Source organism: Phaseolus vulgaris, chromosome 7, assembly GCF_051622355.1.
Source record: "Phaseolus vulgaris cultivar YP4 chromosome 7, ASM5162235v1, whole genome shotgun sequence".
Classification (NCBI taxonomy): domain Eukaryota; kingdom Viridiplantae; phylum Streptophyta; class Magnoliopsida; order Fabales; family Fabaceae; genus Phaseolus; species Phaseolus vulgaris.
Genome location: NC_143504.1, coordinates 8,449,409 through 8,477,230, shown reverse-complemented (window position 1 = coordinate 8,477,230; position 27,822 = coordinate 8,449,409). Strand labels below are relative to the sequence as shown.

Genomic DNA, 27,822 nt, shown 5'->3' with positions numbered 1-27,822 from the left:
CATGTGCCTACCTATGTAAGAAAGAACCATTGTGCCTGGTAAACATGTGGTACATCATAAATTAATTTGAATATATGTGAAAGAAGATTGGTGTGCATTTAAATAATCAAAATACAAATTGGATCTGCTTATGGGAACCACTCAACTATCAAATTCATCTAAAAGTGCCTAAACACAATCAACAATCAGCATGAATGAAAGATTTTCAAAAATTGAGCTTTCTTCAACCCTATTGGCTAATGGCTACTTTGTTTTCCAAAGGGTTCTTCAGTCTATAACTGTTTGAAAACATTATGGCCTCATCTCAAAGGTTTAACATGCCTCTATCAAGTTTCAATGTTTTGTTTAATCAAACTAGTTTGATGAGTCTTCAGTTCCACACAAGTTGAGGTACAACTATAGCTTCCAACGATGATTGTTGAATTGCTGAAGTCCTGTAACCCATTTCGTTGTTGAATGAGTTTACGACACCGCGTTCAATAATTCGGCTTCCTGTAAGACATCAAATATAAAACCATTAGTTAGTCAGGACAATGCCTTCAACGTGTACACAAACTTCAAAAATTTCACTGAATCTTTATAATAATATTTTAGCATGTATTATATAAAATGTCATGTTACTAGAATAACCTGTTCTTAAATCATAAGGAGTTAAAGTTAATCCCAAATATACCAAACAAAATGTTCAAAACCATGTATGAAGGATTTGGGCACAATTTAATGGATTAAGCCCATTTGCTGACTCAATTACCGAAACCCAACATCAGGTCTCAAAAGACATGTATTAAGAACCTTTCAGAGGTGGATAAACTACAATACATATACCTTGAAATTGCATTTAGGTCAAAAGTTAGTTGAAGATAACAATTTGGTAGAGAAAGCATTTTCCATATTACCTCACTTATGATATACTAATCATTAATATACAAATATAATAAAACTAACAGAGTCTTAAGAAGAAGAAAGAGAGTATGGAATAACTCCGTATTTGAAATTTATTAAGGATAATACAAACTTAACCTTAAAGAATAGATGGTATTGTTTAGGATCTGAGAGTAAAAAAGAAAAACATCCACAACCTATAAAATACACCTTTCATCATAAAAAAAAAACTACGAAACTCTTCAGAATATTCTAGTTAGATATTTTAGAAAGTATCTCCTAGATATCAATAATCAAACCAGGACCCACATATATAAAACACATATATAAAGAAACTTTTTACTCAAACTTTTGTCATTCATTTATATCATGCATAAATGAGAGGTTACTTACCGTTGACAATTAATTGTTATTAAAGGGAGGTTAATTGTCGCAATCAATTGCAATTAATGGGAGGTTAATTGCCACAATCAATTGCAATCAATGAGAGGTTAATTACCATTAATTGTATTTATTATTGTTGTCTCCTAGAACCACTATATATAGTGGTTTCCTTCAAGCATGTAACACACAGCAAACAACAACACACACTTGTTTCCTCACTCTTTTCCTTATACTCTCTATTTCTGCTCTTGGGTGTAAGTGTTAGTGTTTAACCCATATAGTGAGAATTTTGTTTTGGGGCTATTTATCATTAGCTTGAAAGGAATTCATTGTACTCCCAGTACCATTATAGTGGAAGTTTTGGCTTTTTCGCCGGTGGTGTTTTACCTCTATTTAAAGGGATTTTCCACCTAAAAATTATGGTATCATTCTCACTTTACTTGTTACTTTAATTTCTTATAATCTTTGGTTGAAATTATTACGCTTCCGCACACGATATCCCTACAAATTGGCATCAGAGCTTTTCGACAACTCAACCATGATCTATTGTTCAATAATGTCGAAATTGGATATTGAGAAATTTGATGGTAAAATCACCCAGAATGGTTTAAAGAAAGTTCTGGCAGGTAAAATGATGAGACCAACCACTATGACGGAGGAGTAGTGGGATGAGATGGATGAAAAGGCATTGTCTGTAATCCAGTTATGTTTGTCCCGTGAGGTGTTGCGTGAGGTCATCAACGAGAAAACTACAGCAGACATATGGAGTAAATTGGAGTCTCTATACATGACCAAAAGTCTTGCAAACAAACTCCGGTTAAAGGAGCGATTTTTTACACTTCGAATGTCCGTAGGTACTCCCATCCAATCTCACCTTGATGAATTTAATTCCATCATAATTGATTTGGAAAATTTGGATGTTAAAATTGATGATGAGGATAAAGTCGTTCTGCTTATTGTTTCTCTACCACCCTCGCATTGACAATTCAAAGAAATTATGTTATACGGTAATTATATTACCTTAAGCTTTGATGATGTCAAGACTAATTTACTAGCCAAAGAAAAATTTGATACTCACTTTCATTCTGAAAGTTCTGGTGAAGGTTTAGTAGTTAGAAGGAGAAACCAAAAGAACGGTAGGAACAATAAGTATAAATCTAGGTCAAAATCTAGAGGCAAGAACTCCAAATATTGTTGTTATTGCAAGAAAAAGGGACACGAGATCTCTGAATGCTATAAATTGAAAAATAAGCAAGATAGAGAAGATAAGGGAAATGGTAAACAACCAGAAAAATCTGCTGAAGCTAGTATTGTTGAAACCGAATCTGATGGCGATTGTTTTGTAGCTTCCAACACTGAACAAAGGTCTAAAAAATGAATGGATTCTTGATTCTGGTTGTACTTTTCACATGTCTCATAATAGAGATTGGTTTACCACATATGCACCAGTTTATAATGGTCTTGTTTTGATGGGAAACGATGCTCAATGCAAAGTTGTTGGTGAAGGAACAATCAAAATCAAGACACATGATGGAATTGTTAGAACTTTAACAGGTGTCAGATATGTCCCTGAGTTGAAACGGAATCTCATTTCCTTAGGCACCCTTGAATCTCATGGGTGTAGATACTCAGCTGAAGGTGGAGTTCTAAAAGTGTCTAAAGGAGCTCTTGTGTTACTAAAGGCAATTCGATGTGATAGTTTGTATGTGCTGCAGGGTTCAACTGTTACAGGTTCTGCAGCTGTTGCCTCACCCAACAAAGATAACACCAAGTTGTGGCATATGAGATTAGGCCACATGAGTGAGAAGGGAATTCTAATCCTCAAGAAGAAGGGTCACCTTGATAACCACTGTACTGGAAAGGTTGATTTTTGTGAACATTGCATTTTTGGTAAGCAGAAAAATGTTAGTTTTTCTAAAGCCATACACAGAACCAAAGGTACTTTGGATTATATTCATTCGGATCTTTGGGGTCTGTCAAAAGTTCCCTCCAGAGGTAAATGTCGTTATATGATGACAATTATTGATGACTTCTCACGAAAACTGTGGGTGTATTTTCTCAAACATAAGAATGAAGCATTTTCCACTTTTAAAGAGTGGAAATTATTGATTGAGAATCAGACTGGCAAGAAGATAAAGAGGTTAAGGACAGACAATGGCCTTGAGTTCTGTTCGAATGAATTCAATGATTTCTGCAAGAAGGAAGGCATTTCCAGACTCTTCACCATCCCAAGTACTCCACATCAGAACAGGGTTGCAGAAAGAATGAATAGAACTATCCTGGAGAGAGTTCGTTGCATGTTCTCCCATTCTGGTTTGAGCAAATCTTTTTGGGCTGAAGCGGCTTCAACGACATGTTATCTGATAAACCGCTCTCCTAACAGATCAATTGATTGCAACATTCCAGAAGAAGTTTGGTCAGGTAACCCTGTTGATTATTCTAAGCTTAAAATATTTGGTTGCCCTGCTTATTCTCATGTAAACGATGGAAAATTAGAACCTCGTGCTAAGAAGTGCATTTTCTTGGGTTATGGCTTAGGGGTTAAAGGCTATCGTTTATATGACCCAGAATCTCACAAAATAATTCACAGTCGGAATGTGACCTTTAATGAAAATGCTATGCTCTCTTCTGTAAAAGATACTGTCATTTCCTCAATTGATATAGGTGACCAGGAAGATGCTCGAGAGAAGGTGGAGTTTGAGATTAAAACACCCGCTCATGAGGAAGACGTTTCCAATTCCTCCAGTACTCAAGATGGTCAAGTCACTACTATTGATGGTACAAGTGAACATTTGAGTCCAAATGAGCAATGTCCACCTAAACGACGAGGATTACCACAATCGTGGTTTATGGCTCAAGAACTTCCACAACAGAGACCAAGAAAACCGACTCAAAGATTAATTGCAGAATCTGCCAACATTGCTTATGCTTTAACTATTGCACAAGAGATGGGTGAAGAAGGTGAACCCAAGAATTACTCTGAAGTTATCTCTGGTGATGACTCAACAAAGTGGATTGCTGCTATGCAAGAAGAAGTTGAGAGTCTTCTAAAAAAACGAAACATGGGAATTGGTGAAGTTACCAGAAGGAAAACGAGTCATTAGTTGCAAGTGGATCTTTAAGAGAAAAGAAGGGATCCCTGGTGTTGAGAGTATAAGGAATAAAGCAAGATTTGTTGTAAGAGGTTTTAATCAAGAGAAAGGTATTGACTTTAATGAAGTATTTTCTCCTGTTGTTCGTCATACTTCAATACGTATATTACTTGCTTTAGTTGCCTTGTATGATTTGGAACTGGAACAGTTAGATGTGAAAACTGCTTTTCTTCATGGTAATCTTGAGGAAGAGATTTACATCCAGCAGCCTGAGGGCTTCGTTGTTCCTGGAAAGGAGGACCATGTATGTCGTCTGAAGAAATCTCTCTACGGCTTGAAGCAATCACCAAGACAATGGTATAAGAGGTTTGATTCTTTCATGGTTGGACATGGCTACTCCAGAAGTAGCTATGATAATTGTGTCTATTTTCAAAAGACATATGATGGGTCATTTATATACTTGTTGTTATATGTTGATGACATGTTGATTGCTGCAAGAGATAAATTTTTAGTTAACAAGTTAAAGGCCCAACTTAGCAGTGAATTTGATATGAAGGACTTAGGTCCTGCCAAGAAAATTTTGGGAATGGAGATCAACAGAGATCGTCAAGTTGGAAAACTTTTTCTATCACAAAAGAAGTATGTTCTTAAGATGCTTGACAAATTTGGAATGCGAGATTGCAAAGTTGTTAATACTCCAATTGCCGCCCACTTCAAGTTGTCATCAGATCAATGTCCAAAATCAGACGAGGACAAAAGACGCATGTCACATGTCCCGTATTCAAATCCAATTGGAAGTCTCATGTATGCAATGGTATGTACTAGACCTGATTTAGCTTATGCTGTTAGCATTGTTACCAGGTTCATGCATAATCCAGGCAAGGCACACTGGGAAGCCGTTAAATGGATACTTCGTTATCTGAAAGGTTCTCCAGATCTTGGTTTGGTATTTGATCAACATAGAGCCGATCCCGGGGGAGCAGTTGGCTATGTTGATGCTGACTATGGTGGTGATTTAGATCGGAGAAGGTCACTTTCAGCTTACATCTTTACCCTATGTGGGTCTGCTATCAGCTGGTATTCTTCACTTCAAGCCATTGCGGTTTTGTCCACCACTGAAGCAGAATATATTGCTGCTACAGAAGGTATGAAAAAGGCTATATGGCTTCGAGGCTTGGTAAGTGAACTTGGTCTTCAACAAGATGTTCTTGTTATATTTTGTGATAGTCAGAGTGTTGTCCACTTGACCAGGAAAAGTAAGTATCACTCAAGGACCAAGCACATTGTAATTAAACACCATTTTATCCGAGACATTGTTGATACAGGAGATATAATTGTTGAAAAAATTCATACGACAGAAAATCTTGCAGACATGTTGACCAAGCCACTTCCATCGGCTAAGTTCGATCATTGCCTGAACTTAGCTAGTATTATCCATACTTAATCAAGACTTCATGGCGAAAGAGTGTTCCAGTCAAAGGCAAGTCAAGGTGGAGATTTGTGGGTTATGACTCACCTTTACCGTTATCTTGGCATAAATGAGAGGTTACTTACCGTTGACAATTAATTGTTATTAAAGGGAGGTTAATTGCCGCAATCAATTGCAATTAATGGGAGGTTAATTGTCACAATCAAGTGCAATCAATGGGAAGTTAATTACCATTAATTGTATTTATTATTGTTGTCTCCTAGAACCACTATATATAGTGGCTTCCTTTAAGCAATGTAACACACAGCAAACAACAACACACACTTGCTTCCTCTCTCTTTTCCTTATGCTCTCTATTTCTGCTCTTGGGTGTAAGTGTTTAACCCATATAGTGAGAATTTTGTTTTGGGACTATTTATCATTAGCTTGAGAGGAATTCATTGTACTTCCAGTACCATTATAGTGGAAATTTTGGCTCTCTCGTCGGTGGTTTTTTACCTCTATTTAAAGGGGTTTTCCACCTAAAAATTCTGGTATCATTATCACTTACTTGTTACTTTAATTTCTCATAATCTTTGGTTGAAATTATTACGCTTCCGCACACGATATCCCTACGGTTGGAATCCTCACAAATGTTGGGAATTTTGTCCTTCATTCATGCATAAATTGACATAAAGTTGGAATTCTCACAAATGTTGAGAATCATACAATAAGATAAAAGCACACTTTTAGTTTAGTTACCTCAGGTCTTATATATTGACAATAAGTAAGAGAAATATTTTGTTAGGATAAAACTGTCGCAAACTTTCTAATGTAATTTATATACGAATAAAATTGCATCAACTCTTCATTCTTAGTTTAATACTTTTCTTCCTTTTTATATTCCTCAATGTAGATCTTTAGTACTTGGAGATTCTCTTGGAATATTTTTAACTCTAGTGTTGAGCACAAGAACAAGAGCATGCATGTTCATATATATTTTAAATAGAAAATTTTAATACAAATGAACAGGTTGAGTGAAAGAGGAACATACAAAGCTGTGACGAAAATTGGATCTGGTGGTAGAAGACATAGACATGGTAGGTGAGAAGATTATGGAGAATCATAAATGAATGTTATTGGCGAGTGGAGTGCCCCCTTGAAGGAGAATTGACAGACCTTGGATCGAGTTGAATCCAATATTCTTAGATGGAGATGTTGATCCCTAGTTGGGATAAGCAGTACTGCAACAAGAACTCTAAGGAAGACGCAGTAAAATATGATACCCTGCAAACCAAGTGAGCCACAACAGTTGGCCATGATTATGATTGTGGCATTGCTAAAGTTCTGAATGCCATTGCCCTTGTTGTTGAATTAGTTTGCTATCAGTCTGACTCTGACTCTACTAGCTGAGGCACAGCTACACCTTTCAATTTTGATTCTTGCATTGAAGAAATCTCGTGTGCCTTCACTCTCGTTGTTGAATGAGTTTGTTATGGCACTTGGTCCAATACTTTGGCTTCCTGAAACATCAAATTTAAAATATAAAACAATTAGTAAGTGAGTACTTGATGCAGACAATACATGAACATATAGAGGGAATTCAAAAATGCTAAAAATAATATTTTTTTTTATATTATTGTATTAAAGTTCTGATCAATCCTAATAATCTTCTGGTTTAAGACTAGAAGACTCTGTACTTATAAGTAGGAATCCAATCTATCATGACAATGTATTACAGAATGAAAATATTTGGTGGATCAAGTTCTATCCTAATCAAGTAGTGATAAATATGTTAAATAATAATATGGAAACAAATTTAAAAGTAAATCAATAAACCCTAATTCAAGAATCATGATCCTATATCATTAAATTAAGATAAAATTAATAAAACCAACAAAATAATAGAAAAAATAAATCAATAGACATGGAAAATAATATAGAAAAAAAATCAGGATCTTAAACCTTTAGCAAAGGAATTACAAAGTAAAAAAAGTCATAAATACGACTTTCAAAACCAAAATAAATAAATAAATGAATGAAGGCCCTCACATTTCTTAGTTGGAACAATCACTAAAAACATTTTTAAAATATATTACCAATTTATCATATTTTAACCATTTAGAGTAACAAAATCAGGTGAGATAAAGTATTAAATTAGGAAAAAATAGATCTCAAAGCTATCTGTGAATATTTTGATGTTAAACGTGAACACATCTAGAAACTAAGTCCATTCATTTTCTGCATCACGAGGTATTTAAGAATAAATTTTATTTAAAGCAAAATTAAATTTTTAGATTCATCTTGTGCTGCCACGAGACAGTTTTGTTTTCCCTTGTCGAAATTCACAATACTTAAAAATACAGGGGAAAACAGCAAATACAGGGGAAAACAGAACTATCTTGACCATTACCACGGGAATGGGGAAAAAAATCATAAGGAAACAACCATATCACATCCCAAACCACTCAAGCATAATGCCGAAATACATAACTGGTTTTCAAGTATATATTAAAACAGAGAATAGCCCATAAACAAGAACTGTAGGCCCTCTAGCTACTTGGTTACGATTCTGGTACACTAAAATAGTCTCACAAGAAAGATAACTTTATCAAGATAAGAGATTAAAGAGTCTAAGGTGAAAGAAAGTACTTACAGGTAAATAACTTGATGTAGTTAGCATTAACAACTGAATTCCTGGTTACTTGTGGATCAAACTTCAATTGGCACATAAAAGCTCCACATAGTCTGAGGAGAGTGCAATCAAAACTTTAATTGGAAAAATAGTTGACACCCAAAAGGAGAAGATACAAAGACGTCATCAGAATTGGATCCGGTGGTGGAAGAAGCTTCCATTAATGTCTTTGTCGTCAACAATGGTAAATGATTATGGAGAATCTAAAACCCTTGTTGGCGTCTGGTGATTTAGAAGTGAAGAGGAATTCGTCGACGTCTGATTGGGAGAACCAGTACCCGAGAAAGACCAAAAACAGAAAAAAAAGAAACAAACTAAGAAAGAAAGAAAAAACAAACGAGGTACAGCAACAGCAACAGCCTCCAATAAGTATGATTTTGGCATCAGTGAAGTCCTGAGTGCCTTTGCCCTGATTGTTGAATGAATTCACCACTTTACATCCGCTGGTTTGACATATATCAAAAACTGAAAAATTAACAGAAGAAGAGAGCTTTTTGATAGAAAAGGGAACGCGATTTTGAGATTTATACTTTCTAAATCTTCTTTCACGCATTTATACTCTGTTTGGACTGAGGTGAGAATTTGTGGTGAGAGAAGGAAGTAGATTAGAAAAGATAAGAAAGTAGATATGGGGATTGAGGAATGATTAAACAGGGACAAGTGAACCAATGGATATAATATACTATGAAAACCTGAAACCGGTCAAAGCCTACCTAAATGGAAGAAAGAGAATGTAAATATGATAAGAATATATGGACAATCATATTATATATGCACCGCCGGTATACAACTCGTAATGATCTGGCAAAATATATTATTATTTTAAGATTTACGTCTTTTTTTTATAATTCTTTGTTTGCAATTTTTATTTTAGATTTTTTTTTCTTTTGTCAGATTTTTTTTTTCAATAGTTGTAAAATTTATTTTTATGAAGTGGTTTGTTTTTTCTTCTAGCTTAAGTTTGTGTTTTATTTTGATTTCTTCTTATTATTAATAGTAATAATAATAATAATAATAATAATAATAATAATAATCATAATTAGTAATAATTATAATACTAATAATAATGTGAATATTAATAATAATATTCTTTCAGTTTAACAAGTGTTATTTATTTATCTATCTTCATATTCTTACAATCTCAAATTAGTCTAATTAAATATGTCATTAAATAAAATAAATATTTATCGTAAGTATACTTTTGAATTGAACTCTTTTGATAATATTGTTATAATTTTATTCAAAATATTTTTTTGTATGCTTAAATGCAGATTGTGATTAATTTTAGTATGAATGATTTTATTTATTGAACTAGTGACCAATTGGACTTGAGTATGACTGATGTTAATGTGTTGGTCATTCACAAAAATGATTTAGGATGTTGTGACCTGTGTAAGTTTTTGCACAGTGTTCAGAGAGGATGATAAATAAGGTGAACAAAGTTTGTTTATCACATGTGAAATTTATTTATCACATGAAAAATGAAAAATTGATTACTTTAAACATTTTGAACAATGTAACATAGACCCACTAACAAATAAAATTATCAAACCTAGAACATAAATTATAAATATTGTACACAACTACATGTTCGACTGGTCCACCGTGATAATTGTACACCGATAACAATGACATTAGAGAAATTCACCTTGGTGTCCTCCACTGGGGTCACTTCACACATACCTCATGCACCACCCCACCAAACAACAACAATAAGCTCAAAATGTTGGGAATTTGTTCATTGTGCAGAGAGTTGATAACAAGTCACCACTTACTGTGACTACCTACATTGATACTGAGATTAGAGAATTTTTCCTCGGTTTCCTCCACTGATGTCACTTTACATACACCTCATGCATCACCCTACCGAAGAACAACAATAACCTCATATTTTCAAAAATTTGATCAGTATGCAGAATCTATAGGTCACCTCTTATTTCTATAGGTCAATTTACACACACCTCATGCAACATCTTTCCTAAAAACAACACAAAACTCACATGTTTACATAAGTGGTAGCCCTTGTATAGGGTTTTACCTTCTTGATAAGACCGTTTAAACAAGGAACACCCTAAAATATGGTTGGTTAAATTTGCTTGGAGTAGAATTGACTATATATAACTTATATTTAACTAAGATGGGTTTGTGGTGGTGTTCAAAATGACAACCCTGCAAAAGGAAATCCTAAACCCTAAAAATGAGTGCACACAAACCCTTTTGAATAAATGATTTTGAATTTCGTAATCCATATCATCATTTTTTTTAAATACTTCTTTTAATTTTGTAAGTTTTGTAATTCTTTTGATGATAGTATTTTGTCACATTACATGCAATCAATGTATATTATTATGAGTATGTTACAAGGTAAAACTTTGTGGATCTGGACCACTATGTTCACTTCATAGTAAAAATGTTATATTACCTTCAGAAAACTTTGATTTAAAAATAAAATAAAGTAATATAGTATTAACGTGATTTTAGTATTAAACTAATCTTAAAATAACTTTAATTAATGTTAATTAATATTTTTAAATAAAATTATATCAATTTGACATAATCTATACAACTTTAATTACTACTACAAATTTTTTTTAATGTAATTTAATTTTAACTTTATTTAAAATAAAATAATTAATGTTATACTAAAATAGTCTAATATACCACGACTTTACTTTCATAATTTTAAAATTATATCAAAATAATAAAAACAATTTACGATAAAATTGTATCAAATAATAAACTTCTTTTAAGATAAAATTGTATCAACATCAGACAACTTATTTATCTGAGTAATCTTAAAAATAGTTGTTCGGTTCGATAATAATCTATTCAATCTGAAAAAAGAAAAGAAAATGTAAGACCGGTTCTAGAAAAATCATACTTAAGAAAACAAATGTTTTAATTTAAATTTCAAGTTGGTAGGTACTATTTGTGATGTAAGCCACGTGGTCAAATTAAAAACTATTCCATTCTAAAGAAGATTCCATTCCAAGTATGATTATGTTCTCTGACCCACTGTGACTATTACACATTTTGACGCCGCAAACGTGATCAGGCTGACGTCGCAAGAGCAGTTTTCGTAACTGTCCAGTACGGTGACGTGAGGAGGCAGTTTTGTAACTCACGTAACATTTGAAAATTTTGGAGAAAGTTGGACTCTAAGGTTTTGTTTGAATTATAGGGGGGTGGGGGAGTGGAAAGTTGAGGGTGTGGAGAGTGAAAGTTTGAAGAAAGTGTGAAGAAAGTTGAGAATGTTTAGATTGAGGTATATTAGAGTGAATGTATGAGAAAAGTTTGTTGAAGTTTATGGATGGATGAGATGGTTGTGATAAAATGTTATTTTTTTTAATGTGTAAAAATGTAAATTTACAAATTTATCCTTATTTTTAAAATATTTAAATAATAAAATATGAAATATAAAAAATACAAGTTCTTTATATTTTTTTCATAAAAAATTTATAAATAACATGATGAGTGTGATTGAAAAAATAAAAAAATTATAAATTCATTTAATATATAAAAAATTAATTAAGTATTTTAGATGATTAATATTATTTATTATTATATAAATTTATTTTTTTATAAATAATTATATATATATATATATTTTATTATTAATAAAATTTTTAATATTTAATATAAATAAAATAAAATAAAATAAAAATAATTAATAATATTATTATTATTCTTTATTAAAATTATTTGATTTTCATTTATTATTATTATTATTTTATAAATTAATTTTAAATATTATTATTATTTTAATATTTATATTATTAGTATTAATAAGACTTTACATTATTATTATTATTATTTATTTGGCTATGTACAGTTTATTTAAAAATATTAAAAAAATTAAATAATTTTAATTATTTTTTATTATATATATTAAGGGTAAAAATGTAATTTAGAGAAATCTACTTGACTTTCTCTTCTTCCCTTTAACTTTCTCTTGGGAAGCACTAAAATCCATCTAACTTTCCCTTTCTACTTCCTCTCTCCCTCATGCATCACTGAAAGCAAATAAGAAGCATCACCAGGAGAAATTTATGCTTTGTTTGGATTAGGGGTTGTGGGTGAGTGGAAAGTTAAGGGTGTGAGTAAGTGGAAGTGTGAAGAAAGTGTGGAGAAAGTTGATGGTGTTTGGATTGAGAGATGTGTGTGAAGAAAGTTTATTGGAAAATGCGAATGATGTGATAGTTGTGAGAGTATTTTAATCTATTTTGAATAGTATAAATGGTAAGATTACAAAATTACCCTTATATAAATAAATAAAAAATGAAATATTAATTAATTTAAAGAAAATTTAAGTTAATTAAAATAATTAGTATTATATTATTTAATTTCTATTATATTATGTTATATATAATAATAAAGTACACTTTTGTCATGTGTGTAAAAAAATAAAAATAAAATGATTACTAATTTAATTTTGATAATTAAAATAATTGTAAGTTTCAATTATAACTTAAAAAATAATATAAAATTGAAATTAATTAAAAAATAGAATATAGAAATGAAATATGATTTTTTAATTTTTAATTTTATTAATTAAATAAATTTGTATTAGTTAAATTTTTGTTTGTTGATAATTTTAATATTATTAAATTCATTACATTTGATGAGAGAGATAATTTTAATATTATTAAATTTATTACATTTGACATAGCATTCAAAATTTCTATTTCTGTAAAAATAATTATTTCAAATAAATAAATATATTTTTTTATAAAGAATTAAATGTTCAAAAAATAGTAACTATGTACACATATTATTACAAATTCTAATTTATTATGTAATCTTTTTCTGTTTTTTTAATTAATACAATATTTGTTTTAAAAAATAAAATTAAAAAATTATATTTACATTCTGTAAAAATAATAATTTTAAATAAATAAATGTTTTTTTATAAAGCATTAAATGTTAAAAAAATATTAAATATCTACATATATTATTAAAAAATTGAATTTATTATGTAATTTTTTTCTGTTCTTTTTAATTACTATAATATTTGTTTTAATTGTTTCATAATAACATTAAAAATTTATGTAAACTATGACAAATAAATTATATGTATTTTATGGTATGTGTATGTAAAATGTCCAAAATTATAAAATATAGCATTCAAAGTTTCTATTTCCATTAAGTAAAAATAATCATTTCAAATAAATAAATATATTTTTTTATAAAGAATTAAATGTTCAAAAAATAATAACTATGTACACATATTATTACAAATTCTAATTTATTATGTAATCTTTTTCTGTTTTTTTTATTAATACAATATTTGTTTTAAAAAATCATTAAAAAGTTATATTTACATTCTCTAAAAATAATAATTTCTAAAAAATAATCTATTATGTAAATTTAAATAAAAAATTTATTTATTAACAGCTTCAAAGTTAAAAAAATAAAATTACTATGTATACATTCATAAGTTTATTTATTAACATTGTTAAATGTTAAAAAAATCTTCTGTATATTTAGTTTTTCCGTTTTTAAATTACTCCAACAATTTTTATAATCTTTTTAATAAAGGCATTTTAAAATAATAGATCTCTAATTTCAATCTATAATAAATTCAATTTATATCACAAAAATAACATATTCAAATTTTATGAAAATTTTACATTAATAATATACAATTTTAGATAATCAATTTTCCTAAACATTCACATCTAAAATTATAAACTAATTAACAAGTACTTTAAAATAATTAAAACAAATTAAATTCAAAATAAAACTAAACATCCAAACACAATTTAAAAAAAAACACACATACCTCAAGAAAGCAGAACAAAACCACAACACAATGCAACTGAGATTTATCAAAGTGTGCCTGAAAAAAAAAATCATTAAAAAATTAGTTCAAAAAATAGAAATCCAAAAATCTGGAAAATTAAGAAACATAATCGATTATCACCTCAGTGTAAATTACCACATAATCGATTATTCACAGATTTATACCACATAAACGATTATGCTTCAAGTTCAAAAAACATCATAACCGATTATCCCACCAATTTTTTTTTTACAGATAATCGATTATGTCGTGAGCATAATCCATTATCAACTATTTTTTTCCACATAATCGATTATAGCAGACGTTCATTTTCACTCATAATCGGTTAAGAACGAAACTAAATTCACAGAAACCCACCTCAGGTCACAAACCGAGAACCAACCGCACTCTCCTACCACTATCCTTACTCACGACCCTCCAAGCTCTCTAGGTTTGTGCTTTGTGAACAAGTGAATTGTCTCTACTTTGTGAGGTTGGTTAGGACATATATATTGCTGCTGAAGCTTTTATTACGCTCATCCACTCTCTCACCAACTTACCATGCATTCATTGAGCTTTGAACTTGGTCAAAGAGATTCCTGAACAATGGTGAGGAATCTCATGTGCTTGTTGCTGATGTGCATGCATGCTTTTGCTGAAAAGCTTCAAACAAAATACTTCCTCATGCATGGCCAGATACATTCAAGTGAAGGGCACACATGACTTTTCTCTTATCCTATGTGGCACTCACTCCCTCACCCTCTCCTTTCTCTTCACTTCTGAAAGCTCTCTCATTTGGCCCAACTTTCAACTCACCCTCACCCACACCCTCCACAATGACTGGATCCAAACGGGGGTGGCACCCCACATCCGTCTGCGGCTACAGTGCCAACCCCCAATCCAAGCAGGGGCTTAGGGATTGTACACGGTGTGAGAAGTTGAAAATTTTGAATGCGGAGGAACAATCCAACGGTTGGTGGTGAGAATATTTGTTGTATTCGACGTTATTTGTAAAAAATATTTATTTTTTTAATATTTTACTCCATTTTAAACCTTGTTGATATGTATTTTTTGTTTTGTTTTGTGGTCTTTAAAAATTTTTAAAAAAAATTAAGTAAACGAAAACATCGTCTCTATAAGTAAAAACATCACAAAACTTACCTTCACCATCAATCACCTCAAATAACCATCATCACTAGAAAATGAAAAAGAATGCACAACACTTTCTACCATACTTAAAAGAATATTCTTAGAATTAAAAAAAAGTTTAAAAGAATATTCTTAGAATTAAAAAAAAGTATAAAGATGCAGGTAAAAATTATGGAGGTGCAAAGAGAGTTTGTCAGTTTTCCTTTATTTTTAAGCAAGACAGCTCATAGCGTTGTGGCTGTGGAATTGGGTATTAGGATGGATTTCATTATCTACACATAAAAAAGGCCTATACTATTTACGTTGATTTTGTTAACTTCTTTCTTTCTGTTTTTTTTTTTTGCGTTGCCCGTTTACTTTTAAAATGTATTTTTTAGAAAAACCACTTTGAAGAATATATTTTTCACAATCTATTAAAAGAATTATATCACAGAAGTTAGTTTGCATCAAATTTGAGAAAAATTGACAGTGAAAGGAAGGGGGTATAAAAGTGCAAAACGAGGATTTAGACTAATTGGGCCGAAAACAATACTGCTTGTTCTAGAGTCCAGCCCAATTAGTCTTGTAATTCAGCACTGTTATTAATTATAAAAGTCACAAATGATGACTCCATCCAGAGTTTTGTAACTCGGAAAAAGAAAGTACCTAACCATAGAATTTTAACGCTGAAGAAAACTTACAGAAAATTTAATTTTCATTTTCAAAACATTCCATTTCTTGCTATCAATAGTGTGTTTCGGCGAGAAATTTTTAAAACACAATTATTTTTTTTAGAAAATTTCAAATGTTTTGTGATAAAATATGTTGTTTGGGTAAGACTTTTAACAAGAAATTAAATTTTAAAATTTCTTTAGAATAATTTGATTGTTTAAAATTATAGAATTTCAGATTTTAATTTAGAAAAAGTTAATTTAAATTTTTCATATACTCAAATTCATGTTTTGATCTTCATTTAATTTTTTTTTATTTTGATTTTAATTGGGTGTTATTAGCTCGACTAAGATTGAAATATTATTAAGATCATTACTTTTTGGTTAATGTAGAATATAAATTATTTGTATTGATGTGATTAGAGTTGTTTAATAGAAGTTGTTAGAATTTTTTCTAGAGCAATATAATTCATTGTTTAGTTAAAATTATATTAGTCGGAAAGATTATTTTTTTTATGGATGTGAATTATATTTTTTAATTGAAAAATACTTATGGACTTCTCAATTTTAAAAGTTTTTTATTTTATGAAAATTAACCTAGGACTATCTTGAAAAAATTTTGTTTAATAAAAAAAATACTTTATGAATTACCTAATTTGAAAAGTTTTTTATTTTATATAAAATTATGTTTTGTTATACACATGATTTATCGGATAAGTCTATAGTATCTGTTGAGAGTATTTTAAAAAAAAAATTTGCTGACTAGCTAGTTTTACATTATATATATATATATATATATATATATAAAGAAGTATTAAATTTTTTTAGTTAAATAAAAATAACTAGCACAACACGTAATGCCACTGAAATAGTAATTAATTGATTTTTGTGAAGTAATTTACTATTTCAACCTTTTCTCTCATATATATATATATATATATATATATATATATATATATATATAAAACTATCATAATTATTAAGTGTGACTAGTTTTTTTATTTTTAAGTCTTTATATTCCATTATGATAGAATAGAAAATATTACAAGTAACAAAATAGTATGATAAATGTTTACTGCTAGGACTACTGTTCCGTGGATGCTTCGTAATCGATGGAATACTTGTCTTAATTTCTGTAGGACAATCAGGTTTAGGGTTACTCATATTTTTCGTGAGGGAAATGCATGTGCTGATAAGTTGGCTAATTTAGGGTTCGTTCATAGACAATCATTTCATTGGTATAATAGACTTCCATCTAGTCTGTTCTTAGAATTCTTTATGAATAGGTATAGTCTGCCTATGTATCGTTTTTGTTAACATGTGGGTTTTGGTCTAGTCCCCCATATTTTTGTATTTTCTTTCTTTTTCCTTTTTTTAATAATACTTTTTTCATGTGATGGCAGATGATTGTTGTTACTTGAGATGTCAGCCTAGTTGAGATGTCAAGTTGCATAGTGATGCCTAACATGAAAATTTTCATTAAAAAAAAATAGTATGATAAATAAATCGAAAAATAAATATTTATGAAAATTTTCAGGTAGGTCAAGTTAGTCTACTTTTTCTTTTATAGTATATTTAAACCACCACTATAAGAAAAAGTTGTTATAGAAACTAAATTTTTGGTTTCTAAAATATAAAATTAGTCACTAACTTGATTAGAAACTAATTTAAAAACTAATGGTCGCTAATTTTTGATACCAATTTAGATTCTAATTTAAAAACCAATTTAGTGACATTAAATAAAAACTAATTTAGTAACCAAATATATAGAAACTAATTTAGTGACCAAATGTTTAGAAACTAATTTAGTAACCAAATATGTAGAAACTAATTTAGTGACCAAATATATAGAAACTAATTTAGTGACCAATTATATAAAAACCAAATTAACAACCAATTTTATTTAAACCAATTTAGTGACCAAAATATATAGAAACTCATTTAGTGACCAAATATATAAATACCAAAAATTGGTCACTATATTGGTCTCTAAATAATATAATTTATTATAAAATATAATTTTATTATAAAATATAAAATATAAAATATAATTTTATTATTTATTTATTTTATTATTATTATTTATTCATTTTATTATTATTTATTTATTTATCAAGTATAAAAATGAATACATTTAACATATTTTAAGATTGTATGTACATCATATAGATAACAAGGTTTGGTGAAAATAGCTTTTCAAATAGCTATTCAATCTCCACTTCATATGCTTCCTTCCATCCTCCTCAACACCACCGAACCTGCAGCTAAGATAAAAAAATTACACAACTGCACCTACTATCATACCCACTCTTACTTTATCTACCATCTACCAACTATGGTTTTAGTTCCTCTCAATGAGGCAAAAAAGATTGGCATAGCTGGGATAAAACTGCATAAAAAACAGAACAAAAGGACTTCAAAGCACATGAGAGTGGCACATATTATAATTCTGCAGCACCAACTATGCTGTCATTAACAACTTATAACAACTATTTCTATTGTTAGAAGTAATTCTATGCAATGTAGAAGCTAATAGCTGCTGCCAATTATTACAAATGATTCAAACAAGGCGTTTGAAAAGTAAAAAGCTTAATCTATCATTTTTTGTGTGAAATTTATTCCATGAAGAGCTAATGCTCAGTGGTGTACCATGTGAGCTTTTGATGCTAGCTATAACAATAATCATCTACCTGTCAAAAAATATAAAATAAAATTTATTAGCAAGATTGAAATTTAAAAATATATATAGAATAGTGTAACAAAACTACCTTGATAAGGACTGAGTGGTTGACTGGGTGGTTGTGTTTCATCCTTATCTTGAGTTTCCTCAAAACTTGGTGGCATTGATTGATGATTAATGCTATCCATTCATTATCGAATCATTGCATTGTTTTTCTCAAAAAGTTGCTCAATATTTAAAATTTTGATTCGAAGCTCATCTCTTTCTTTCTTAACTACTTCCATATCTCTTTTAAGTTCATCAAGCTATTGACTTTGTATCCACCCATTTGAGGAAGAAGATGAGCCAAGGTAGTAAGGCCTACCTCCAATAACAGTAGATTCCATTCCAAGACCATATATCCTCCCATTCTTGGTTCCAGCTACATCACACCAAACATCTAACTCATTTGGAGGGGGAATTCCTTGTGCAGATGCACTTTGTGTTAAGTCTTCAAATTTACGTGTAAATTCTGCTTGTTAACATCAATAGAATATTCATACCAATATAATATTGATCAAGAAAACAAACAGATATTATTTCATGAATGATTGCTTCTCAGTCTATTAGAAGTAATTAAAAAGAAATTAGTTGGAAAATTTTCATTAATGTGTAGGTAAACAATAACAATGACCTGTAACTATCCTATAATGTGTGTGTATTATATATAATAGGGATACTTATTAGGTAAAATTGTCTGAAAAAGTTGTTGTAATATAGGATACTCAAAGCTTGAAGCCATGTACTTCACATTTAATATATAAGAATATAATATGCTGAAAGGACATGTGAAATCAGTAACATAAATTTACTTGAAACCTATTCAGACATGGACTGATAGTGAAATCAGATTTCTAATAGAACCTTATTCAATTTTATTTTCACAAGTGAATTCTATTTTCAGGAGTTTTGCTGCTGTTGGAGTAGATCCTGCAGTCACTGAACTATCTTTCTTTTATTCTCTCTCTCACACACAAACACATTCTCCTTCTAAGAAAATCAGATTAGATTTTTAATAAGTTGTCATTGCTTTCAGGTTATTAAACTCTATAAAAATAAAATAAAAATGTTTGTAATTTAGGTACTTGAATGTTTTTCTTGTGTTATGCATTATTGAATATCTAAGACATTCTAAAGTTGATACTAAAATTGATTTTAAGTTACTCTTACAATACAGAACTTTTGTATGGAACAAATGAGCTTCAATGCAATCCCTACCATAACAATGTACTCTAAGGTTGATTTGGTAAGGATCTATGTGTGTGCCAGCAATTTCCCTCTTTCTCTTTGGCACCAAAGAAGCAATTGCCAGTGTTGCCTAGTTTTCACTTTCAAATAAAGTGGATGCCATACAAATGCAATTTCAAACTCCAACGTACTTAACTATTAAAATAAAAGGTTGAAATGTGCAGTAATTGTTTCCTACTTCACTAATTGGTGCATGAAAGAGATGTTTGTGGAAAAAAAACACAACTTTTTTCCCAACTTGCAGCAATATTAGAAAACTACTTGTAGTGGGTTTAGATTTTGATTTTATGGTACTATCATGCAATTACCTTTCTATTGATTGTTAGATAATGCACTCAGAGCAAGAAAACTCACTCTCAAGCAGTGTTTCAAAAAATAACTTTGTTTATGCTCTCACATAGTTTAATTTTAAGCTTGTAAAAAGTCACTGGTATATTGAATTGATTTTGCTACTTCAACTTAAAAGAATTGGAGATTCCATCTACTTATTTGAATGTTAACATGAGGTTCAAATGCTCATAGTGCATATATCTGAGAAAAGGAAGCTGAAATTTGCAAAACAAAAGTTTACTTCAGACTTTCTAAAGACTTTTTTGGCATCTTGGATGACAATATTTTTGCTTTCTCTCCAATTTTTATTTACAGTGCTATATTTTTCCTCAAAATTCAATTGGTGATTTTAGAATACAATCATCAAATTTTCATGTGTCTATCTAGAGTCTTATCTGTTCTCAAAGTCACATCAGATCTTGTAGCTGCATACTAATTGATTTCACAGTCTTATTGGTTTTAAAGTTGGAAATTCCTTGAGTAAGGGACAACATGGCAGGTGGATGTTATTCGTTGATCATCTTTCTCTCTCTTTCTATCTTTCTTTCTATTACACACACACTCTCACAGTGACTCAACCAACAATATTCATGTTCTCTTTCTGCTTTGTTTTTGTACTTAAATTTGTATATGCTATGATGGGAACTTCTAGAGAGATAACAATTGGTCTCGTGGCAGTGGCAGTGGTTTCTAGACAGATATGTATTTAAACACACAACAACAATAAACTAACAATAACTTTAACATTGAAAATGATAAAACCAAAAATATAACAAAACAACTAAAATAAAAGGTAATAGTTCATTACATTTACTTGTTCTAGTTTTTGATCCACCCAAGAGTTGTCCTTACGTCGTTGGTGCGTGCGACAAAACAATTCTAATATAGTGGGAGGAATTCCATTCATCTTTGTCTGAAAAAATAAAATTCACACATTTCCCATATTATATATATATATATATATATATTGAGATGTTATAAAAATAAAATAGTTAGAAAACAAATTACCATATTATATTTATGCTGAGATGTGCTAATAGAGCCACATGTGTGACGAGACCCTCCAAAACCTCCACATCCAGAGACTTTATTTATTTTCCCGATCGTGCTTTTCTTTTGGAATTCTTCAGATGCCCATTACTGACATAATATATCCCATGTACTATCTCCAATCCAGTTTGGCTTAATCTTTCTCTGTCGAGCCTTATTTAGATTATTTTTCATGATTATAGCACCTCACATTTCAAAATTCTTTCTTGCCCACCTATGATCCGGTGGACAAATCGAAAACTTCTTCTGCATTAATAAAGAAACAAAGTTAGTTATATGTAAGACTAAGATAGATAATAAAATTAAACTAGATAATTAAACAAATTTAATTATATGAAATCAACCAAAAACTCTCCAAACCACAAGTCTCTTGTTCTAATTGGTATCTTCTTCCAAGATGGCCATTGATAGACCTTTGCTACTGCTATACTAAAATTAGGGTTATCACAAAAAACTTCTGCCTTCATTCATAATGGTAAGTCCCTATATAAGGGTTTAAGGGCCATGAGCCTTACAAAACTCTTAAAATAAAACAACAGATGAAAAAGGAGCACATACTAAAATAAAATGGCAGAATAATAAAAGCATGGGTCTTAACCCAATATAAAATCCTGCATCCAATTAGGCTGTTTCTTGGGCCTTCTACTGGTGTAATTTCTCGTACTAACATTACTGTCTGCCTCAGGAGGCACTTTGTTCTCAAAGTGCAGTCTTGGGGTCTGTTGGGCCGTGTCTTGGGCGTTGGGGGGTGAGATAGGGAATTTAGCAGGAGGTGTGAACTGATGTTGGGCCTTGAGCTGTGATGTAGGTTCGGAAGAGTATGGTGATGTGTTGGATCGGGTCAGACGAAGATGGGCTTGGGTATAAGATTGGCTAGGAGGCGTTGTGACCACGCTAGGGTTTGTTGTAGGCGTCGCGGGTGCGTTTGTCCCTTTGGGATGGGCGTGAGGTAATTGGGCTTGGATAGCGGGTTGATGGGGAGGCGTTGCGGTTAAGCTAGGGTTTGCAGAGTGTGCCGCAACTGCATTAGGGTTTGGGTGGGTAGGTTCTAGAAAGACTTTATTGGCGTTGGGCTCAAGGTCTGAAAAAGTTGGAGCTGCTGAACGGTCACTTACACGTGTAGTGCCCCTACTGGTTGAGCCAAGAGGCGTGTAAAGCTTGTGAGTGAGTGTGGCCGTAAACGGTGGAGTGGGCACGTGCGTGAGGGGCTTGTGGCCATGGGGCTCCACAACCTTCGTGAGTGGGACACGTGTCTTGTTGCTAGTGGGCTCTTTGGGCGGTGTGTTCAGGAGTTTCTGACTGGATTTTGAGATTGAGTTAAGTGTAGTTTGGCAGTTGCTTGTGGAAGTGGTGGAAACTGAAGGAGTTTCTCCAGTAGTTCCTTTGAAAGGCCTTAGCAGCGACACATGAAAAACAGGGTGAACGCGGGTGGTTGGTGGCAGTTGTAACTCATACGCTACTGCTCCAATGCGGCGTAGTACCTTGTATGGACCTGAGAAACGCGGTCCTAGCTTCTGGTGTGTGCGGCGTTCCATCGTTCGTTGCCGATAGGGTTGGAGGTGAACCCACACCCAATTGCCTGGTTCGAAGCTCCAATCTGTGCGGTGTTGGTTCGCTTGATCACACATTCGCTGCCTTGTATGACGTAAGTGCTCTTTTATCTCCTGTAGTACCGCGAAGTGATCTGCTAACGCACTAGGGATGGTGGTGCCTTCTTGTGGAGTGCGCACAAAATCTATTGCGGTGGGTGGTTGTCTACCATAGAGGGCACGAAAAGGTGATGTCCCTATAGCCGAATGGTAAGTGGTGTTGTGCCACAACTCTGCTAAGTGAAGGAACTGATACCATTTGTTCGGTTGATTTCCTACAAAACTCCTGAGGTATGCTTCTAACCCTCTGTTCAATACTTCCGTTTGGCCGTCAGTTTGTGGGTGATATGACGAACTAAATTTCAACGTGGTTCCTTGTGCCTTGAACATGTGTTGCCAGAAGGTGTTGACAAACAAAGGGTCACGGTCGGAGATGATAGTTTTGGGTAGTCCATGGAGTCGACAGATTTCTACCGAAAAACGTGAAGCTAGCTGTTGGGCGGTGAAGTGTGTGGGCAGAGTTAGGAAGTGGGCATACTTTGTCAATCTGTCGTAGATGACCCAAATAACGGAGTGGCCAGCAGACGTTGGAAGGTGAGTAATAAAATTCATTGATATATCTTCCCAAACTTGTTCTGGAATTGGCAATGGTTGAAGGAGACCTTGAATTTTTGTTGGCATGTATTTGCTTTTCTGGCACACCGAGCATTGTTGGACGAAGCTATGGACGTCCCTGGTCCATTTCGGTCAGTAGAAGGAGGCAGCTATACGCTTGAGGGTCGGTTTAAAACTGGAATGGCTACCAAAAGGAGAAGCATGAAACTCAGTCATGATACGCTTGCGGAATTCTTTTACTGCTGGGACAAAAATCTGGTGGCGGAAGAAAAGCAACCCGTGGCCGGTAGAGAAAAGACTTGGGTGCTGTTGAGTTCCTGTGCAAGCTTGGATCACCTCTTTGCCTTTTGCAGTGTCATAAAAAAATTGAAGTTCTTGGATCAGCTGAGGTATCGGGGACGAGACGGCCAATAAGATGTGCGTGGTCTCCTGATCCATTCTTGAAAGAGTGTCTGCCACCGTATTGTCCTTTCCAGGTCGGTAAACTATTTGGAAATCATATCTCTGTAATTTAGCTGTCCATTTTTGTTGTTCTGGAGTTTGTATGGTTTGGGCCATGAGGGTGTTGAGGCTTTTTTGATTCGTGATGATTGTGAAATGTTGTCCTATGAGATACTGACCCCATTTTTTTACTGACTCTGTGATGGCATACATCTCCCGGACGTATACAGAGGAAGCTTGTAACTTGGGGTTCATCTTTTTGTTGAAGAAGGCGAGAGGGTGGCCAGTTTGACTAAGGACAACTCCTACAGCCACTGCGGATGCATCAGTTTCTACCACAAATGGGAGTTTGAAATTGGGAAGGTGTAGGATAGACATTAATGTCATTTGTAATTTCAATTTTTCAAATGCTTGTTGCGCTGGCACTGTCCATGTAAATTTGTGGTTTTGTAATAAGTCGGTGTGAGGAGCAGCGAGTGTGGCGTAATGCTTTATAAATTTTCTGTAAAATCCAATGAGGCCGAGGAAACCCCTTAATGTCGTGAGTGATCGTGGCTGAGGCCAATTGTGTATGACACTGATCTTTTGTGGGTCTGGTTGGACCCCTTGAGCTGAAATTATGTGGCCTAGATAACTGACTTCCGCGGTTGCGAAATTGCATTTGGAAAGCTTGGCAAAATTTGAGTGTGTAACACTTCCAATATAATTTTCAGATGAACCATGTGGTCCTGCAAGCTAGGACTATAAATTAAAATGTCATAAAAAAAAACTAAGACAAACCGGCGGAGGTATGGTTTGAGAAGATCATTCATTGCTGCCTGAAAAGTAGAAGGGGTGTTAGTTAATCCAAATGGTATAACCAGGAATTTGTAATGACCATCAATAGTGCGAAAAGCTGTTTTGTGAGTGTCCTTTGGAACAAGAAGTATTTGGTGATACCCATAGTGGAGATCTATTTTAGTAAAAATAGTAGCTGAGCCTAACTCATCTAGCAATTCATCAATGGTGGGAATAGGAAAGTGGTCACGAATGGTGGCTACATTTAGGGCTCTATAGTCAACACAGAATCGCCATGTTCCATCCTTTTTTTTTATTAACAGCACCGGAGAAGAGAAAGGGCTAGTACTGGGTTGGATAATACCCTCTTGCAACATTTCAGAAATGAGTGTAGTGATGACTTCCTTGTGGTGGCGTGAGTAGCGGTAGAGTTTGACCTTGATGGGTGAGGTGTGAGGTAACAATGGTATATGGTGGTCATGTGGCCTTTGGGGGCTAGCCCGTGAGGTTTGTGAAAGATACTGTGATATTTCTGAAGGAGTGATTGAATGGGCGTGGGCAGATTGTCTAAAGGGAAAAAAGGTTGATCAATGGTCCTGATTGTGAGTGTGCTGGGCTAGTTTTCCACCGAGAGGAGGTGGAAGGATGCAATTGAATTATTAGATAAATAGTGACAAAATTGGTGGTAAGTGGTAGCTGCTGGGGTGGGTGAGGGGGAAGCTTGGAGGGTAATTTGTTGGTTGTTATGTGTGAAAGCAATGTTGGGGATTGAGAAATCTGCTTAGATGGATCCCAGTGTGCTTAACCAATCTACGCATAGGACAACATATGCTCCTTCAATGGGAAGAAGGTAAAATGGGATAGTAAAGGTGGAGTTCTGTAGTGAGATATCCACTGATGGGCACAATCCTTGACACTGGATGAAAGCCCCATTTCCCACCATAACCGATAGCGGTGGGCTAGGAGATATGGCTAGATGTATATGGTGGGAAATACGTGGTTGAAGTATGTTATGAGAACTTCCTGAGTCAATAAGAACTGTCACCGGTAGGTTGTGGATTAAACCGGTGAATTTGAGAGTTTTTGGGGAAATGGTACCAGAGATGGCTTGAGGGGAAATGTGAAAATGGAGGGGAGTGGTGTATTCGGAGGATGGAATAGGGTGCTCGGTGGGTTCAATTACTGTATCAGGATCATCCAAAAGAAGCAAAAAACGAGATGTAGCACACTTATGGCCCCGAAAGAACTTGTCATCACAATTGTAGCAAAGACCTAGGGCACGTCGTTCCTGCATTTGGGAAGATGAGAGACGTTTAATCTGTATTGGAGCTGATGGTGGGGTAAGGGTATTAGGTCTACTTTTTGTGAACGAAGAATTAGTGGTGGTGGGGTGAGGTGTTGGGGTATAACGGTGTTGTTTAGGTTTGGAATCTCTCAGTTTGTCTTCAATAAGCTTGGCTAGTCCTATGGCTTGGGCTATAGAATAAGGATTTAATATAGTGAACTCCCTGCGAATATCAATACTCAAACCAGAAATGAAACAATTAAGTATAGTCTTGGGAGTGAGACCCACCACACAGTTGCATAAACATTCAAACCTGCCTTGGTATTTTGTGACTGTGGAGGTTTGCTGGAGTTTAAATAACTCAACTTGGTGATTGACATATGTTGATGGGCCAAAACAGAGCTCCAAGGCCCTTGTGAAAGAATGCCAATCTGTGAGGAGGTTATTGTTGTGCAGCCATTTAAACCAGGAGAGAGCATCTCCCTGCATGTGGAATCCCACCATGGCCAAATGCTGGTCCATAGGAATTTGATAGAATGAAAAATATTGCTCTGCTTGAAAGAGCCAGTCCAAGGGTTGGGTTCCTTCAAAAAAGGGTAGTTGCTGATGAGGGTGAGAATGAGATGATCGAGGACTGGTTTGAGGGGGAGGTGAAGGGTTTTGATTGTCAGGGTGCGTGAGGAGGGTGATTTGAGCTTGAATGGCGTGGATGACCTCTTCCATGTCCTTGGATGAGAGTTTAGGAGCCATAACAATGAAAGCACCAATGATAGACCTTTGCTACTGCTATACTAAAATTAGGGTTATCACAAAAAACTTATGCCTTCATTCATAATGGTAAGTCCCTACATAAGGGTTTAAGGGCCATGGGCCTTACAAAACTCTTAAAATAAAACAACAGATGAAAAAGGAACACATACTAAAATAAAATGGCAGAATAATAAAAGCATGGGTCTTAACCCAATATAAAATCCTGCATCCAATTGGGTTGTTTCTTGGGCCTTCTGCTGGTGTAATTTCTCGTACTAACAGCCATGGATCGGTATAATGACTTTTGAAGATATTTCCAATCCCATTAGCTATAGGGCGTGAAGGTAAGAATCTGCAAAATGACATGTAAATTATCATAATTCCACAATTTATTATTAATTTGGTTGTTTTAAGAGTAATGATTACATTGATATACATACCCTTGCCCATCAAGGTTTAAAACTGACTTGACATAATTGCCATGTGACTCTGATGCAGCAAAAGTTTCATTTGATGTAGAATTAGTTTCATCTGGTGTTGAATTAATTTCATTTGATGTTGAATTAGCTGCAAACTGAGATGTTTTGAATGATTGATCAACATTAGGTTTTGAATTTGAATTAGAAGCTCCTGGTGCCAAAAGTTGAGCTGCAAACTTAGGTGTTTTGAATGATTGATTAACATTTGGTTTTGAATTTGAACTAAAAGCTCCTAGTGCCAAAGGTTGAGCTACAAACTTGAACACATCTTATTAATGTGTTCAAGATGCATAAATTTAAGAGTGATGGAGACTTTTGTGAATAAGTTAATGGATTGATTTGCATTTTATACCACACAGCAGGGAATACTCTATTCCAAAAAAAAAAAAACTAACACTATTATCTTATAATGATTCTATACATAGATTAAAAAAACTATCAAGTGATATAAAACTAACACTATTATCTTATAAGGAATCTATACATAGATTAAAAAA

General features: G+C 33.0%; 1 long non-coding RNA gene and 1 pseudogene across 1 annotated transcript; both read right to left on the bottom strand.

The window, feature by feature from the left end:
• Window positions 1-32: 32 nt before the first annotated feature.
• On the bottom strand, window positions 33-9,200 carry LOC137828576 (uncharacterized). The gene is made up of 3 exons (XR_011083912.2): window positions 8,423-9,200; window positions 6,821-7,289; window positions 33-492 (listed from the first exon to the last, which is right to left on the bottom strand). It is a non-coding gene; the product is annotated as an uncharacterized LOC137828576 (long non-coding RNA).
• Window positions 9,201-18,724: 9,524 nt separating this feature from the next.
• Window positions 18,725-27,593, bottom strand: LOC137828097 (uncharacterized; annotated as a pseudogene).
• Between the last annotated feature and the right edge of the window lie 229 nt (window positions 27,594-27,822).